General features: G+C 34.6%; 1 long non-coding RNA gene across 1 annotated transcript in view; it reads right to left on the minus strand.

Moving 5' to 3' along the window:
* LOC143643761 (uncharacterized) overlaps positions 1 to 13682 on the minus strand; it is a 313677-nt gene extending 299995 nt beyond the window's left edge. The window contains exons 1-2 of the long non-coding RNA XR_013156379.1: positions 13591 to 13682; positions 7318 to 7426 (exon numbers count right to left, since the gene is read on the minus strand). This is a non-coding gene — a long non-coding RNA (uncharacterized LOC143643761). The remainder of the gene's footprint in view (positions 1 to 7317; positions 7427 to 13590) is intronic.
* Positions 13683 to 18426: the final 4744 nt, after the last annotated feature.

Consider the following 18426-nt stretch of genomic DNA (forward strand, 5'->3'; position numbering starts at 1 on the left):
ATGAGAGAACTTAATTTCCTTTTAAAATTTCTGCCACTGGCTATTTCCTGAAACTCTGCTGTTTCTCTATCCATTCACAGTCCTCCAATATTCAATTTTCCCTGCACATCCATTGAGATAAATTCTGATCCTTCTTTTGAGCTTTGTACTTTCTGGATGTATTATACCATGCCTTGCATCAGTGCAACTTGCATAATAGCTATTTACAGTCTTATCTGAGCCTTCTTCTAGAAAGTAAGCTCACTGAGACTAAGTAACTTGCCCATCTTTGGTAGCGTATTGATCATTATCTCTTTAGTTCATATCACAGTATCTTTTGCAAAGTCAAATCTTAATAAATATTTGTTGACCAATGGGCAACTGGTTCCTAATATTCTTAGGGCAGAATTTGTGTTGTGACCACCTTTGGATCCCTTAAAACTCCTTAAAAGGGTTTTTGATATAATTGTTCCAGAAAACGTATTGAATTAAAAACTTCGGTGAGAATTTCTGAAGACAATTTTAATTGTAAACAATAAAATTTAACTCAACAGGAATAGTCAGATATTAGAATTTGGTATCTTAGATATCATATCTGAGCAAATTTGAGTTCAATAACCAGCAGAGGCTTGTATAGTTATAATATTTTCCATATATTTTAATGAAATTGATAGAAAAATGACCCTTTCTATACTTTATTTAATCTAATTAATGCACAAAAAATAAACAGGAAAATTACATTAGTTAATAATTATATCACAGAGGCCTCATGATAACAATGGACATTAAACTTCCTATCTCTTTTGCAGCTATAGAAATGCCCACTCAAATGATCCTGAACAAATCTAACATAGCAGACTCCAGGGATTTGAATTCCAGGGAAACCATCCTCTGTTGCAAGGTTGAGGTTTCAGTTCTTCTATTTTTAAAAATACTTAGAAATAAAAATATATACAGCACACTGCTTTGTTTTATTTATTTTTTTTTCCTTAACCCAAACTATCAAAAAAAAAATGTTGTTCAACTCTTTTGTTCTTGTTCTCTGCTCTGCGAGAACGAAAATTCATCTGGCCACTAGCTACTCTGCTATAATTACATATAGCTAATTTCATCATTTGCAAAATGATCTTCTGTATTGTTGTCTGCTAATAATTAGGTCCAAATAGTCCTAGAGACTTTGAAATGCTCCTGGCATCTGAACTCTACTCTCCAATCCTACGGCTATATCTGCAATTTCAGTAAAATTTCCCTTGGTGCTTTTGAACCAGCAAACTGTTCTCTTGGCTTGTCTGACCTGACTAAAATGAGAGAAGGCATAATATCTCCTTAGAAGGTATATCCTAACAGGATTTCAGACCCAATTCCAGCCACCAAGGGGGTTTAGATAAGGCTTAGATACACAGTTCATCCTTTGGATTCTTTCGTCCAACTCCAACCTTGGAACCTTTTGTGATTCCTTCACCTCTATTCACTTCACAGGATTGGGGGCATCACTAATCATAATATAGGATTTTGCTTAGAAGTTTGATCAGCTTTAAAGTTTGCTCTAGCTCAGCACAGACCTACCCTTACCTCTACAGGACGGCAGCATAAAGGGATTCTTTGCCCTCTACACACTAGGAATTAATTGAACTGACTATAAATAGCCATTCTAAGCAGAAAGAAGGCATTACCTTGAAATATATCATTTAAAGATTTCCCTGAGTTGCTTCTGAGGGGGGAAAAATCACATCTTCTCACTTAGTTCTAATAAGTATAAATGGACCTCAAATCTGGTAGAATATACATTAATATTTCTAAGGTCTCTCCACAAATAGCAGGTTACTCAACAATATAACAAATGATAGAAAATTGAGGTCTGTACAAACATTTAGAAAATATTCAAATTTTAAGTTTGCCTTTAAAACACATGAAATTTAAAGAGGACTGCTTCTCTAAATTATGGCATAATTATTTTTTCTTCTTTCGTATATACAGATACTGAAAAAAAGAAAAATATATCACTATAGAGAGTACAATGAGAAAAATAATGTATATAGTTAATGAATAAATGCATATATTTTAAAATAGCAAAAGAATTAACTAATATTCCATTTAAGGAGGGTTTTTTTTTTGTATGCTGTATGGTGGGGTCACATTTCATTCTTTTTCCATGTAAATATCCCGTTATTACAGTATCATTTGTTGAGGTTTTAGCTTGTTCATTTTTGTTGGTTTATTTGAGGATTCGAACCCAGGTCTCCCACATGGAAGGTGAGAATTCTACCACTGAAGTAACACCCCCGCCCCGAACTACCCTCGTGCCCACCCCCCCCCCCATTGAGGGAGGTTTTATACATGTGTTTGCTCGTCCACTTACAGTTTATTGGTCACTGTACTAGGTGCTGTGAGGTGATGTAGAAAGCATGCTCTGAGTTCACTGAGTTCACAGAGGTGGGCCAGACATATCTAATTCCAGTGAGAATTCTTATAGGCATGGTAATGAAAAAGAAAATATGTAAAACACTGAGAGAGTTCAGAGAGAAAAGAGACCTTGATTATGGACCCAAAATGTTAAGAGGAAATTTTTTAACACTTCATAACATGCGTATTTATGTTTCATGGGCAGTTTCAGAAGGCTATCTAGTAGCCAGATTTCTTCTGCCCTAAACCAGTCAATAGGAAGGTGAATGGAATCCCTATGCTTGACCTAATCTAATCATGAGTCTCCTCTGAGGTAGACTAACTAACAGTCCACTTAACCCTCCTTAAATGGACTATTAGTTAATTCTTTTGATGTTTTAAAATATATGCATTTATTCATTAAGTATATACATTATTTTTCTCATTGTACTCTCTATAGCTGCTGGATTATTTTAACTTCGTGACTCTGTGATGGGAAACAATTAAGGGACAACAACAACAAAAGGACTGGCCCAGCCAGACAGTTTGGAAACAGAGAGGGGAAAGAGGGAGGCAATGGATGATGGATTTGGGTAGACAAACAAAAGCGTAGGGCGCATGGAAATTTTGGGGTGCTATAGTGCGGAAGTGTCCTTGGAAGATCAAAGAACAGAGGAAGTAGTTTTTATGCAAGATTTGAAAGTAAACGAGATAAATGAATGACGGGTAACCTCCAGGACCAAACATTTGGATTCTCTGTCCCCTCTGGCAAAATCAAGAAAAGCTCATTGAACCAAGGCCCTGAGGTCCACAGTAATGGATCAGTTCATGAAATTAGCTCATGAAATAATTCATTTTTAGAAACCAGCTCTAATGTAACAAGAACAATTCTGGTGATTCAATGACGATTACAAGGAGGCATTTTTGAATGACAGGAAGTTCCAATGATTTGCACAAATCAATAATTAATTCTAGATTTTTCCCTCCTGATTTCTGATTGTTTCCTATCCCAAAGTACAAAAAACCTTACTCCATGTTCAAAATTACATAATAAAACCTACCTTTCAGAAAGAATACTTCTAGAGTGGGAAGGAACATTGCTGACAGCTGTTACAGCTGTTAACTAGCCAAGGTACATGAATCTAAGCTATTTTAAATGACCTGCTTTTAATTGACTAGTCAGATAATCAAGGTTCCTTACTATCTCTGTAAACCATACAGATTGATGTTCATAGCTTGTTGACCAACAGTGGCTAACAGTCTCATCTATGGTACACTACGACCTTCTATTCTACAGTTGAGTTGAATGCCCAGCAAGAATATGTTTTGCTTGCTCCCCAAACCTTTATTGCAGTGTTGGCTTTATTATTACAGTTTTAAAAAATGTAAGCATTTCATAAGCTTATGAAACAATGTCTGCAAAAAGAAAGAGGGCACTTTCTATGAAATATAGATTGACTGCTTTGGCAAGATTCAACAAAAGAGAGTTACTATAACGTTTAGCTATCAAAGTAAGGTGTTTGTGTGATTAGAAAAGTCAGGGGGAAAAAAAACATGAATATAAAAGGATTCCGATCTCATATTGATTCAGAAATGGCTATGAATTTGTACTGCATATTAAAGTAACCCTAACTAGAAACAGTAAATATATTTTGAGGTCTGCTTTATAAATGACAGACAACTTGGAATTCCATTAGGCATCCCTTGGTCTTACACTGAAAGACTGTCAAGACCATAGGCATTAATGGATTTAAGGTTAAAATTAAATGCTTAAGAATTTATCAGTATCAATAATTCTCTGCTTCATTTGAATTTTAAAAATCAATTGCACTGTTTTTTTTTAAATAAGGTCCCTCAATCAAACAGGGGCAATTACAAGCACAGATCAAGCACAGATCATATGTACAAGGACCATATGACACGTACAAGGACCATATGACATGTACAGAAGAGATTCCAGAAAACAATAACAACAAACCCCATCTTATCCTATTCCCAGTGAGATTGAGAACCGACCTCTTTGTAAGCAGTCCTGGAGATGGATAACAGAACATACTGTGAATTGTTTATGGTTAATTATATTTCATCACATATAATTAATCGCATAGAGTTTTAATTATGGAATATAGACCCAGTATTCTCAAAATCCACCCCCCACATCTTTTTTTCTTTCATCTTTGTAAAGAACCTCTTCCAAGTATTGTCATTTACAGATGCCTAGAAAGGAGAACTGGACCATATTTTGGAGACTGCTGGATATGCCCACAAATCATTTCTCCCCTTCTTTGGTCACACATTCACATCACTTTTTTCAGCTTCCCTTGCAGTTGGGGGGGTCATATAACTAAGTTCCTGCGAGTGAATTGAGAGTTGGAATGATGACTGCCCATGAAAACCGTTACCCTATAATTTGCCTTGTGCCCTTCATGACATCAGCGAGAGCCAGGTGATTGTATGTCTCTAAGGAATTGGGAGCATGAGTGAGTATATATGCAGGACAATTTCTTGAAAAAGGAATGTTTTGTTGAGCCATTAAATTGTGGGTCTATTTTTGAAAATAGCTAGCATTTTTCTAACTAATTCAGACCTCTTCTGAAGATCGTACGTAAAATTGGTTTCTTTCCCACATAGACTTGTATTCTCTATAGCACTATGTTTAACGAAGGGTATTTTTAACTGGGAGAGCTCCATGTTGCAGAGTCACCAGAAAACTATAGAGATGGCACATAGAGCAGTTTTCTAGAGGGACTCAGAAGATTAAAGTAAAGTCCTCTGAAAATAGGACAATTTGAGGCCTGGGTCATAAAACAGAATATACTCACCGTCAGAGCCAAAGATGCCAGACAAATTGGATTTAAAAATTACAGTCACTAATGAATTTTAATGGGTCTGTACATAATTCTTTCACAATAAATATTAGATGCATTTATTATGGCATAGTATCTGTTAGTTAAACTAAATATAAATTTGGGGCATGAGGATTTGTCTTACATTTATCAGTAGTGCTAAAAAAGTAAATTTAAGACAGTATTATTCCATACAACAAATTGTCTTTGAGGATCCATGGGCATTTGCCTTTATAAAGGTGCTATATTTAGACTAACAAAATGCCAGGGAATATTTTTAGTGATATAGATAAATTGAGAAATTGTATTAATGGAAAATTGATCTTAGTATAACATCAAGGATCCATTTTAATGTTAGTGGCTAAAAAAAGAAATGAGCAAAAATAAGAAAAGCACTAAGGTGGTAAGTGTGGAAATTTGTGTGCATGTGTGATATTGATAATAGCAAGGTGGTAAGTGTGGAAATTTGTGTGTGTGTGTGATATTGACAATATTTTCTCAGTTCTATTTACATTACCTCTTAAAAGGAACTTTATGTACTGTATTCTGAAAGACATTTATAAAGCACTAAAATTACACAAGGTGATATTCACAAACTTTTTTTGTATTGTCCTTTCTGCCAATTTATGGGATAAGGATCATATTTATAGTCATCACATTTTTAGGGCAAGAAAACAGGTTCAGAGTAGTCACACAGCTAGTAAGAAATAAATTTAGTACTGAAGCCTGGGCCATCAGACTCCTAACATGAATAAATCCCAATTGTGATGGTTAGCCCACTGAAAATACATAAGATGAATTTAAGTGGCCACAGATAGACATGGTTTTATTTTTATATACTTATCCATTTTAATGTGCATTAAAATGAATAGTTTTCCATTTTCATTAGTGATAAATACGTTTGTTTTTGTACTTGTGTGATGGACCTTTTTTTAAAAAATTGTAATGTATTAGAGCTCTGAAGCTTTTGGTGTTTCTTTTTATGTATGAGAGCTATGAATCCAAGTTTATGTCTAAAACCTGCCTCAGTGATTTAAGATGCCATTTTCATTATATATATATATATATATATATATATATATATATATATAGACACACACATATATATCACATATGCTTTGGGTCTATTGTCTTCCACTGATCTTTCTATTTATGTGCTCCATCATCACTTTTCTTTTCCAAGTTTTTTCTGGGCTATGTGTGCAAATTTTTTTTTCCATATGAGCTCTAGAATCAGTCTGGCACCAGTGAAAATCTTGTTATATTTTTATTGTGATCAACTAATTTATAATTAACTTAAAGAAAACTGATATCCTTATAATGCTAAGAAATTCTTCCTGAGAATAATGGATGTCTGTTCTTCGGCTCAAGTCAACTTTTGTTTGAGAGCAATAGCTTGTTTGCAGTTATTTGTTATGCAGTAATAGCTAATTGATGCAGAAGGCTACTGCCATTTTTGTTTATTATATTCCTTACTATTTTACTGAATTATTATATTGTTTAAATATTTCAATCATTGATTGTCTAGGATTTTTACAGAGTATTACTTTTTAAATTTTATGCCTTCTACTCATATTTTCTTGTTTAATTCCAATAGCTAATACCTCCCTATATAATACTAAATAGTAGTAGAAATAGTGAGCATCTCTGCTCTATTCCTGAGTTAAAATTGGGAATTCCTCCAGACTTTTCCCATTACAAGAATTGCTGACTTTAGGAATGAGATGTCCATATTTCACTAGATTGAGATAGACATCCATTATTATATTATTGGGTATCCTTGTGTAGAATGGGTATTAAATTTTGTTGAAGACATTTTTAGTGTTTATGAAGATATTCATGTTTTTCCCTTAGATCTATTAATACAGTGAATTTTATGAATAACTCTTCTAATATTGAACATTTTGCATTCCTGGAATAAATATCACTGAGTCCTTTTATATAGTTGCCTTAACAGGTTATTGATTTCTGTTGCTACTATTTTATTTAGGAGTTTTATATCATTATTTAAAAGATTAATTTGTGGGTTTTGTTTTCTATCTTTATCAGGTTTTATTGTCAATGTTACATCTACATCATGGAAAGAGTTAGGAAGTTTTCCATCACTTACTGCCCTCTGTAAAAGTTTATGTAGTCCATGTCATTTGAAGGTTTTGTAGAATTTCAATTCGACAACATCTGTGCCTGTGGCTTTTTGTGGTTAGTTCTTTGCTAAGTTTCTGTATAAAAATAAAATGATCTCTTTAAGAAAAACAGTTTTTCAAGGACATTGAAATATGGTACAAATTTCTGAAACTGCCTAAATCTTTCCTTCTCATAAAAAAATAGCCTCATAGTCTTATATATGCAAAAACTAAGAATAACGTAAATGCACAGATGACAATGAAACATGCACTTGTGTTTTACTGTCAACAGAAAGCATGCAATAAAGTATACTTAAAATGTAACTGAATTCACAGAATGATGTATAACTCCAAAGGCTAACAGTAAAATATCAAGGTCATGAAGCTTGCATGCTGCAAAAACAAACTGGTACTCCAGTTTCTCATCTTCCTTAGGAAGCATGAACATTCAAATGTGATATTTCTAAACATCTTTGAAGGCCATACAAGAATGTTTTGATACATTGAAACTAAAATTGCACAATTCCCTGACGTGGCTTTTCTTTTTAAGTTTTGGTCAGAGCTGCAGTGCATGTCTACCAGTATTTTCCAATCTGAAAATGACTATCGGATAATTACCTTAAGTAAATACTCTAAGTGCATCTTCAGTTATGACAAGGAGAAAGAGAAAAAGAGAGGCATATCCTTTACCAGACAAGGGTATGAGCTCTGTATAGAGGCTATTAGGAAGCAATACAATCCTGACTTCCCCAAATAATTTGTATAGTATACTCTATACAGGACCAGAATAGCCTATCCATTGGATTGATTCAAACAAATCAATTTTTCTCTTCTGGAGGGCAGAGAGAGGGATTGAGCACAAGTGTCAGAATTATGATATCAATCTAAAAATATATAAAATTTACAATATAGTTTGATATAACACTCTCACTGAAATAAAAGGATCCAAGCAAGGGGAAAGGGAGTGATTTATTTTTTTCCTCTTCATAAGGCTAATATATAGGAAAAGTTAATGTTTCTCTCTTTTTCATGTATGTGTATATATGGATATATATATATATATATACACACACACACATATATAGTCTACTTATACTCTGTATGTGTGTATATATAAGCATGGATGGGCAGTGTGTATTTACTTTTACATAGAGGAAGAAAAGATAAAGAGTAAAAAATATCCATATATAGTCTCTCAAAGCTACAACCTATAGGTAATGACAGAAATGCTAATTTTTTTTATTATAGGAGATAGAATAGAATATAGACTAAATACAGGTACAAGCATTATATCATGGCAACAACAGTGAAAGTGATTAATCTTGACATATGGAATGGGGGTAGGATCAAAGAAAAAGAAAATAACTCCACTAAAGAGATCACTTTTGAGCTGAATCTGAAACAATAACATTTCAATATACAAAAGGTAAGGCTGGAGAGGTGGTGGTAGGGCGTGTGTGTGTGTGTGCGCACACGTGTGTGTGTGTGTGTTGGGGCTGTAAGGTTGTTTCCATATGGACAAACGTTGAGGTAAGCAAATACATCAGTTATCCTTCGAACTTAATTATCCTTCAGGATTGAAATGAAGCCTTCTAAAGCACACTGCTCAAGGTTTTGGCCAGAATGTTAGCCAGTAATAGAGAGTGAGATATTTTAGAACTTCCTCCCCATTCTTTCACCCAAAATAGCTAGCACCCAAGGTGCCGAGCTACTTTTCCTTCTGGCTGGATGTGTAAGAACAGCTCACCTTCCAATACAGCTTCTGGTACCCATAGTGCAATGAGGAAACCTTTATTAAGGGAGTGTTGTCAGCACTTTTTTCCTTTAAGAAACTCACCCAAAGAAAGGAACAATAGGGCAATCACTATTCAAGAGGATGTCAAAATCATTCAAAATCAAAACAGGCTACTAGAGTTCACAGGTTCTTTAATATGCACAGCTACTATCTTCCTTTTAGCTTAATGAGGGGTTGTATATCCTTACAATTAAACATAATTGCAGAGTATAAAAACTGCATTTGATTATAGAAACACCCAATGAAGCTTGGTGAAGACAAGACAAAGACTTCATCAACTGAAAACCTTAGAACTTCATAGCTTTGAAAATACAATTCTTCCTCTCTTTAGCCTTTTTGCTTTTATCCCAAGCTTCCTGCTTTCCTTATTCCCAACAGAAATACATTATTCAATGCCTTGATTGACTGGAAATTGAATAGTGGTTTTCCTTAAAAATTTTTACATTCTCAAGTGTCAACGTCACATCTCTAAGTTATTTAGAAATTGAAGATATTTTAAAATCAGCACTCACCACTTTATTTTGGTTGTTTCTTCTTAGGAACCTTTCAAATATATATATTGTTAACTCTCATCTTATTAAATAGTTCCAGTATCTTTTACTGGAAATGACTTGTGTGGTTAGAGAAAGCTGGGATGAAATACTATAAATATGAAGCCTGGGTTTTGTTTTAACCTGATCAGGCATTCAATTTAAATTTAGGGGCACTGCTTGAGAAAAAGCAAGGTGACTTTTTTTTTTTTTTTTTACATACTAAATAGGCACTACAGCTCGATAAATAATAAGGTTGGCTGTTTCTCCCCTGAGCATTTATAAGTGGGCTTGTTGAATTTACTAAGCTTAGTAAGAGAATGAGAAGGAAATCTACGTGTAAGTGCAATGCCACAAGCCAAGAAGAGCTTGTTCTCTTCCTTGAATGAAAAATGACTGTTCAATAAAACAACAGCTTGGCAAAGAGATAAATCTTTAAACTGCTTCAGTCATTTGTCATCATTTTCTCACAAGGCCTGATCAGTTTTACTTATTGAGAAGCAGCCTGGTTGTGTCTGTCAGACTAGAAAATTAGAACAAAGCAATAGGACTCAGAAGTGGGGAGTAGTTTACGGTGAATAAAAATCTCTAAAGAAAGGTTCATCTGGGAAAAAATGTTAATTGCTAAATAAACAAATTTCAGAGATATCTTTTAAAAAGGAAGGACCCCCAAATGAATACGGTCATCTTGGTTTCCTATTCAAGCCGTCTGGTCAGTGGTAACACTTCAAACTATTAAAATGGGGAGTTTAGGAAGTGAATGTAAATTAGACACAGATTTGGCTTAATTTATTCATTTTCTAAATACTATGCAAATTCGTGTAAACCTAGATTTCAAAATAAGATTTACAGGCTGTAAATGCTGCAATCTGACAATTTACATGTTAATGTGGCAATTCAATTCAACAAACATTTATGGAATTCCTCGCAAAGCACTGTACTGGGTATTATGGGAGCATAAGCCATGCCATTTAGGGAGCAAATAATCTAGATAGTGAGATAGGCAGAATAGACTGTAATTTTGTGCCTGATATTATAAACAGATCAACAGTTAATGTAAAATGAAATAACATATGAAGAATGCCTGTTTCTTTATATAATATGCCTTTATCATGAACATTTCTGTAACATCCTTATTGAAGCACTGGAGAGAGGAGTTGGAAATAATCATCTTGCTTTCTTGCCTACTTAGACTAGTGCATTTTATCTACTTTGCACCTATTATGCATTAGGCATTTTCACGTCAATCCTTGTTTATGTAATATTCTATTTATTTTACATTTTAAGGCATGATTATAACTACCAGGTTGATAAATTGTAGTTTGCTTTGACTAAACTTAGTTATTTTAGTATAGAATTCAATAGACAATATTTGGGTAGACATACAATCCACTTTTTAGATAATCCTCATGTAGAATACATAGAAGTGGATGGAAAATAGTAAAGAGGAGAAGGGCATTAATAAAAACACAACAAAGACTAAAAAACAAAACCAAGCAGCTAACACTGTGGCATACTTTTATTCTTGGCCTGGTAGCTTAGTCTTTTTCTCTCCCTCCCTCGCCATTTTGGCACGTCCGGTTCTTCTAGACCTCTGAATTACAAGCCTCACCGGCGACTAGTGATGATGCAGTCTTGTCTCTCTAACCCTATTGGTCTTCTCCTTAGTCCTCCACCTACCCAACATCCTCTGCTATGGGTACACTCAGGAACAGCATCTCTATGGTCACAGTCACTCATCCGTCTTCTCTGTGTGATTGGCTACCCTCTCCTGGAGGCCACGCCCTAACTCCGCCTCTCCTCAAACTGTATATAATCCAGGGCTCACCGAGCCTCGTGGTCTTTAGCTACTGGCGGCCCTGGCATAAGCGTCTACCAACGATAAAGCTACCTCACTTCATGCCTTAGTTGACTTGGCCTCCAGTCCTTTAGACCCGCAGCAAGGTCTCCTTCGCGCCCCTTGGACCCAGACCCCTGGCTCGAGCCCCTTTTCTGCGTGCGGCAGCGTCGTCTAGCAAGCAGTGAGAAGCTGAGGAGTAGAGGTTCCCCGATAGTTTAGCGGTTGGGCCAAACCACATAACACAATGAAAAATGTCCAATGCTAATATTAATCCATACATCCAATATTGAACGTCCAAAGAAATTTCACAACACTGCATAATTTTTTTCTATTATTCAAGTGTATAAACCTGCCCTAGATAGCCTATTTCAAAAAAGTATTATCTTTTCTTGATCAATGAGAATATGAGAATGCAGCAAAAGGAAAACTAAGAATTCACACCTGTTGACCTTCTGCTGGCAGGCTTTTCTTTTCAGTGCTTTTCCGTAGGGCAGTTTCCTAATTTTCAGAATCCCTTTGTGATTATTACACCATTTTTAAATGAGACAGCTGAACCCTAGCCCAAGTTCACAAAGATATTGAAGGACATGGGTGAATGGCAAGTCAAGCTTTTAAGACCCCAGAAACCATCCTCTCTTCACTCTACCTGGCTGCTTTGGTTTAAGATCAGACAGCATGATAGTCAGACAATGGGGAATCTTTTATTTTAAGTGAACACGAGGAATTTTCCTTTCTTATTTTCTCCCTCATTCACTTCCTCCACTTCTCACTTCCTCTCTCTTTTACATCTGTTGTTCCTTTCATAATTCTACTTTGAAATTCAGGAATCATGTTATCTTTAAGTCACATAACATTAAGGATCAAAATAAGACTTCATTTTATTTGCTTTCCTGTGCATCTGATAAAAATATCTATGGAATTATACTGAGGACAAGATTATCACACACGAGATTATGATGTATCTATCACTGATTAATAAGAATTTATTGTGTTTCTTCTGTGTGATCTGGACTGTCCTGGGAGCTATAGAAGGTAGAAAAGTAAAGTGATTCAATTTGGCAACTTTATATGAGCATCTAATTTATTCAATGCATTACCTAAGAGAAAAGTGAGAGTTATAGGAAGCAGGAAGAATTCCTCCAGAAAATTATACAGATGAAAAAGACTCAGTATTCTTTAAGAAAGTTATAAAATGCCCATGGAAATACACCAAACACATATGAAACCATTAAACATTTGCTGTTGAGGCTTAAAGAAAAATAATCCTTTGAGGAGAGAGTGAGTCTACTTTAATTATGTTAATTGAAAATTCAAAGAGAATGTTTTTTAAAAAGCATGACTATTAGAGATATTTGATTAGGAGGCAAGCAAGCTGGTTGAGCATCACACTTAAGAATTTACAAGCATAGCTTTTAATGGAGACATAAAACTTTTGCTTCTAATCAATGTTAGGTGAATTTATGTCAGTATAGCAGATAAAATATAATTAAACCATTTCTTAGAGGAAAAGTAAATACAAAATATTTTCCAATATTTTCTTGAAATATCTCATCTAGTTTATTTCATAGACTGAAAATAGTGAAAATTGATACTTATCCAAATAGAACTACTGACCCACCACAATACATACTTTGAGAGCTTTTGCAGGAATGGGTAATGAATTTACTCCAGTAACATTTATCCAGATTGTTCTAACAAACTAGAATATTTTCAATCAGCTTTGTTAGAGGCATGAAACTGAGGAAAATGAATGGCAGGAAGACAAAATTGTGATGATATAACAAAATAGCACAGCTATGTCAAAGAAGGAACACAGCTGATGAACTCCTTAAGTTGGTTCGTTTTCTCCATCCTAAATAACTGCATTAACATTCCCATAGCATAGATTCTTTATTTTTACCTTGTATTTAAATAAAGGTGATTTTTTTTTCCTTGCAGAATCAGTCCCAACTTTTATTTATTTATTTTTTTTTTGGAATATCATAGCTTCTCTTCGTTAAATATTAAATTGAAAAATAAAACAAAAAACACTTGTTCATTTCCCGGTCCATGCACCCCCCCCCAAAAAAAAAACCACTTAAAATTAATGAATTACCTTGGGTATTTTCAATGGTATAGGTTGCATGAGTAGGCAAATCCACGAATGTTAGAAGAGCATGATTGTATACTCCATCCCCCATTCTAGAACATAATGAATTGTGATTCACAGCATTAGAATCTATTTCTTTAACTTTTTTAATGTCTTAGTTCATTTTAGCTCAACCCATCTACTCTGCTGGTATTTGTCATCATTAATACATATTTTCATAAATTTTTACTGTGGTCAAAGCCAAAATACACCATGTGCTGGATTAAAAGTGTGGGGCGAGGAGAAGATTGATGAGCATAATGGTTAAGATTAAAAGATACACACACACCTCTTCATAAAATGTAATAGTAGGTATAACTTTAATTAGTAAGCCCTAAATTTGGAGTAAGCTCTAATCTTTCATTAGTCTTCTTTTCTCTGTAATAAAAATGAAATAATGAAGTAAGCATTTCTGACTGAGATAGGCTACTCCTGAGATGTTTCCTGGATGTCTCTCTAGGAGAAGAAGGTGAAGATAAAATTCCATTTAGCTCCTCAACTTAAAAAGTGGCTGAACCTCCCACCCATGCAAACACTTAGAGCTGAGTGCATTTGTAAGGAATTGTCTCTTAACAAGAAATGGTATAAATGTTCTCCAATGTGTGATTTCCACTCATAAAAGAACCTGGCGGCACTTAAATTATGAATTCAGTGCTATTTGATAATGTTATAGCAATAAGCATCATGGAGTAATAAAATGATTGAAGCTTTAGAATCAGACTCAAGTCCTAGCCCAGCATTACCTTTTAATAATTATGCAATTTTGAGACTCAACTCTCTCATCTTGAAGAAAGGGATAACAAAGCCTACCTCACAGCATTGCAATTACAAAAGCAGTAGTTTTTGCAGATCAAAACTCTATTTATTGAGAATAACAATAAGATCTTTTGCTTGCTTTGAATTCCACATGTCTACGACAATATCCAGCTCATAGAAAGGACTCAATATCAATATGTTGATTAAACAAAGATTACATTAATCTTACATGATTAGAAGAAGACCAGTAGTCCTTTGAAAAGCTACAACTTTCATTAAGAATTCCCAATGAGCTTGTGTATAAGGGAAAAAACTCTTTAATTTTTTAAGCAAATTATATTTTCTGTTTTTATGAATTCTATTTGATAAAACTATTTTTTTTATTAGAGAAGGTGTGAGTTTACAAAACAATCATGCATAGAATACAGATTCCGCACACTCTTCTACCACCAGCACCTGGCATGGGTGTGGAAGATTTGTCACCATTAAACATAGCATAATTTTTATAAATTGTACTACGTATTAAGGAGTTGTTACCACAGTTAAAATTGATGAAAGATTATTAAAATAGTTCTAGCTATTGTCCATTATTTACATTAGGTGTCTTCTTTTCCCATATACCACCTTATTATTACTACCTCGTATTAGTACATTATATTTGTTATAATTAATGAAAGAATATTCTCATAGTTGCACCATCAACTGCAGTAGGGTTCACTGTGTTGTACAGACCTAAGCTTTATCTCTTAATCTTTATTCTAGTAATATATGTATTCTAAAGATTCCTCTTTTAACCACATTCACATATAGAGCTCAGTGCTGTTGATTACACTCACAGCATTGTGTTGCTATCACCACCATTCATTTCCAAACCTTTACCATCAGCCTAAATAGAAATTCTGTACAAGTTAATCAGCAACTCCCCATTCATGCCATTCTCTAACCTCAATCTATCTCCTGCTAACCTATATTCTAGATCTAACTCTATGAATTTGCTTCCTATAATAAGTTCATAACAGTGAAATCCTACAATATTTGTCCTTCTGTATCTTGGCTTATTTAATTCAATACAATGTCCTCAAGATTCATTCATTTGCAACATGCATCATAAATTTCTTTTTACAGCTGAATAATATTGTACTGTATGCATACCACAATTTTGCTTATCTATTCATTGGTTGATAGACATTTGGGTTGCTTTCATCTTTTAGCAATTTTGAATAACGCTGCTATAAATATTGGTGCGCACATATCAGTTTGAGTCTCTGCTTTCAGTTCTTCTGGGTGTAAACCTAGTAGCAGGATTGCCAAATCGTATGGCAATTCAATACTTAGCTTTCTGAGGAACCACCAAACTGTCTTCCACAGTGGTTGTACCATTTGTATATTCCCGCCATCAGTGAAAGAACAATTCTATTTCTCCATATCTTCTCCAACACTTATAATATTCTATTCTTTTTAATAGTGGGCATTCTAGTCAGTGTGAAATGATATCTCATTCTGGTTTTTGATTTACATTCCCTAATAGCAGGTACTATTGAGAATCTTTTCATGTTCTATTAAGCCATTTGTAATTCCTCTTTGGAAAACTTTGTATTCAAGTCTTTTACACATTTTTAAAATGGGTTGCTTGGCTTTATATTGTTGAGTTGTGGGGCTTCTTTATATATTCCAGACACTAAACCCCTATCAGATATGTGGTTTCCAGATATTTTCTCCTATTGACTCCAATTGCTTTTTCACTTTCTTGACAAGGTCTTTTGATGCACATAAGTTTTTTTTAATTTTAAGGAGGTCCCATTTTTAATTGTGTGTGTGTGTGTGTGTGTGTGTGTGTGTGTGTGTGTTTAGTTATAAAGTCTTAAGACACCACTGCTTATCACATGTTGAAGACGCTTTCCTACATTTTCTTCTAGGAGTTTTATAGCCCTGGCTCTAGGTCATTGATCCATTTGGAGTTAATTTTTGTATACGGTATAAGATGAGGGTCATCTTTCATTCTTTTGCATATCAATATCCAGGTCTCCCAACAACATTTGTTGAAGACTATTCTTTCCCAGTTGAGTGACTTGGCAGCCTTGTAAAAAGCAACTGACCATAGATGTGAGGGTATATTTCTGAATTCTCAATTCAATTCATTTTGTTAATGTCTATCCCTATACCAATACCATGCTGTCTTGACTACTACAGTTTTGTAATGTGCCTTAAAGTCAGGAAGCATAAGACCTTCAAATTCATTTTTCCTTTTCTAGATATTTTTGGCTATTGGTGGCCCCTTACCCTTCAAATAAATTTGATGATTCACTTTTCCATTTCTGCAAAGTAGGCTGGTGCAAATTGTATTGGAATTGCATTGAATTATAAATCACATTGGGTAAAATTGACATCTTAATAATGTTTAGTCTTCTAATCCTTGAACATGGAATGGCCTTCACTTATTCAGATCTTCTTTGATTTCTTTTAGCAAAGTTTGTAATTTTCTGTGTACAGGTCCATTACGTCTTTGGTTAAATTTATTCCAAGATACTGACTCTTTTAGTTGCTATTGTAAGTAGAATGGTTTTCTTATTTTCCTCCTCATATTGCTTATTACTAGTGTAGAAAAACCCCACTGATGTTTGTGAGTTGATCTTCTATTGCACCATATTGATGAGTTCATTTATTAGCTCTAGGAGCTTGCAGATTTTAGGAGACTTTCTATATATAGGGTTTGCCATCTGTAAATAGTAAAAGTGTTACTTTTTCCTTTCCAATTTGTATGTCTTGTATTTTTTTTTTTCTTGCCTAACTGCTCTGGCTAGAACTTCTATCACAGTGATGGAAGACAGTGATAACGGTGAGCTTCTTTGTCTTGCTCCAGATATTAGAGGGAAAGCATTCAATTTTTCACTGTTAAGTAAGATGATTAAATGTGAATTTTCCACATATGCCTGTGCCAGTTTGAAGCTATTATGCATCCCAGAAAAGCCATGTCCTTTAATCCTCAATCAATATTGCTGGTTGGAATCTTTTTTATTGTTTCCATGGAGATATGACCCACCCAGTTGTTGGTGGTAACTTTTGATTAGATGGTTTCCATGGACATATGTCTCCACCTACTCAAGGTGGGGTTATTTACTGGAGTCTTTTAAGAGGGAACCATTTTGGAAAAAGCTTTAGAGCAACCAGAATCAACAGAGTCCATATAGCCAGAGACCTTTGGAGAGAAAGAAGAAAATGCTCTTGGGGATACTTCATGAAACAAGAAGCCAGGAGAGGAAGATAGCCGATGTGACCATATGCCCTCTTCAACTGAGAGAGAAGCCCCACACTTCATTGGCCTTGCTTGTGAAGATAACCACATGTTGCTGCTTTAATTTAGACACTTTCACTTCCTTAGGCTGTAAACTGGTAACTTATAAAATTCCCCTTTTTAAAAAAGCCATTCCAGTTCTGGTATATTGCACTCCAGCAGCTTTCAAGCTTGAACAATGTCCTTTATCATGTTGAGGAAATTTCCCTCTATTCTTAGTTTTCAACGTATTTCTATCAAGAAAGGATGCTGGATTTTGTCAAATGCCTTGTCTACATCAATTGGGATGATCATGTGGTTTTACCCCTTCGTATTGTTAAGTCAGTGTATTACGTTAATTGATTTTCTTGTGCTGCACAACCCTTGCATATCTGGGATAATACTCACTTGATCATGGTGTACAATTCCTTTAACATGCTGTTGGACTTGTTTTGTAAGTATTTTGTTCAAGTTTTTGCATCTATATTCATGGGAGAAATTGGTCTGTAATTTTCTTTTCTTGTAGTAACTATTTCTGGCTTTGGCATTAGGGTGATAGTAGGTATCTTAGAATGAGTTTGGTAGTGTTCCCTCCTTTTCAATATTTGGAAGAGCTTGAGCAGAATTGGTATTAATTTTTCTTGGAATAATTGGTGCAATTCACCTGTGAGGCCATCTGGTTCCTGGACTTTTCTTTGTTGAGAAATTTTTGATGACTAATTTGACATCTTGCAATTGGTCTGTTGGGGTCTTCTATTTATTTTAGAGTCAGGTTT

The sequence above is a fragment of the Tamandua tetradactyla genome, chromosome 8 (assembly GCF_023851605.1).
Source record: "Tamandua tetradactyla isolate mTamTet1 chromosome 8, mTamTet1.pri, whole genome shotgun sequence".
NCBI lineage: Eukaryota > Metazoa > Chordata > Mammalia > Pilosa > Myrmecophagidae > Tamandua > Tamandua tetradactyla.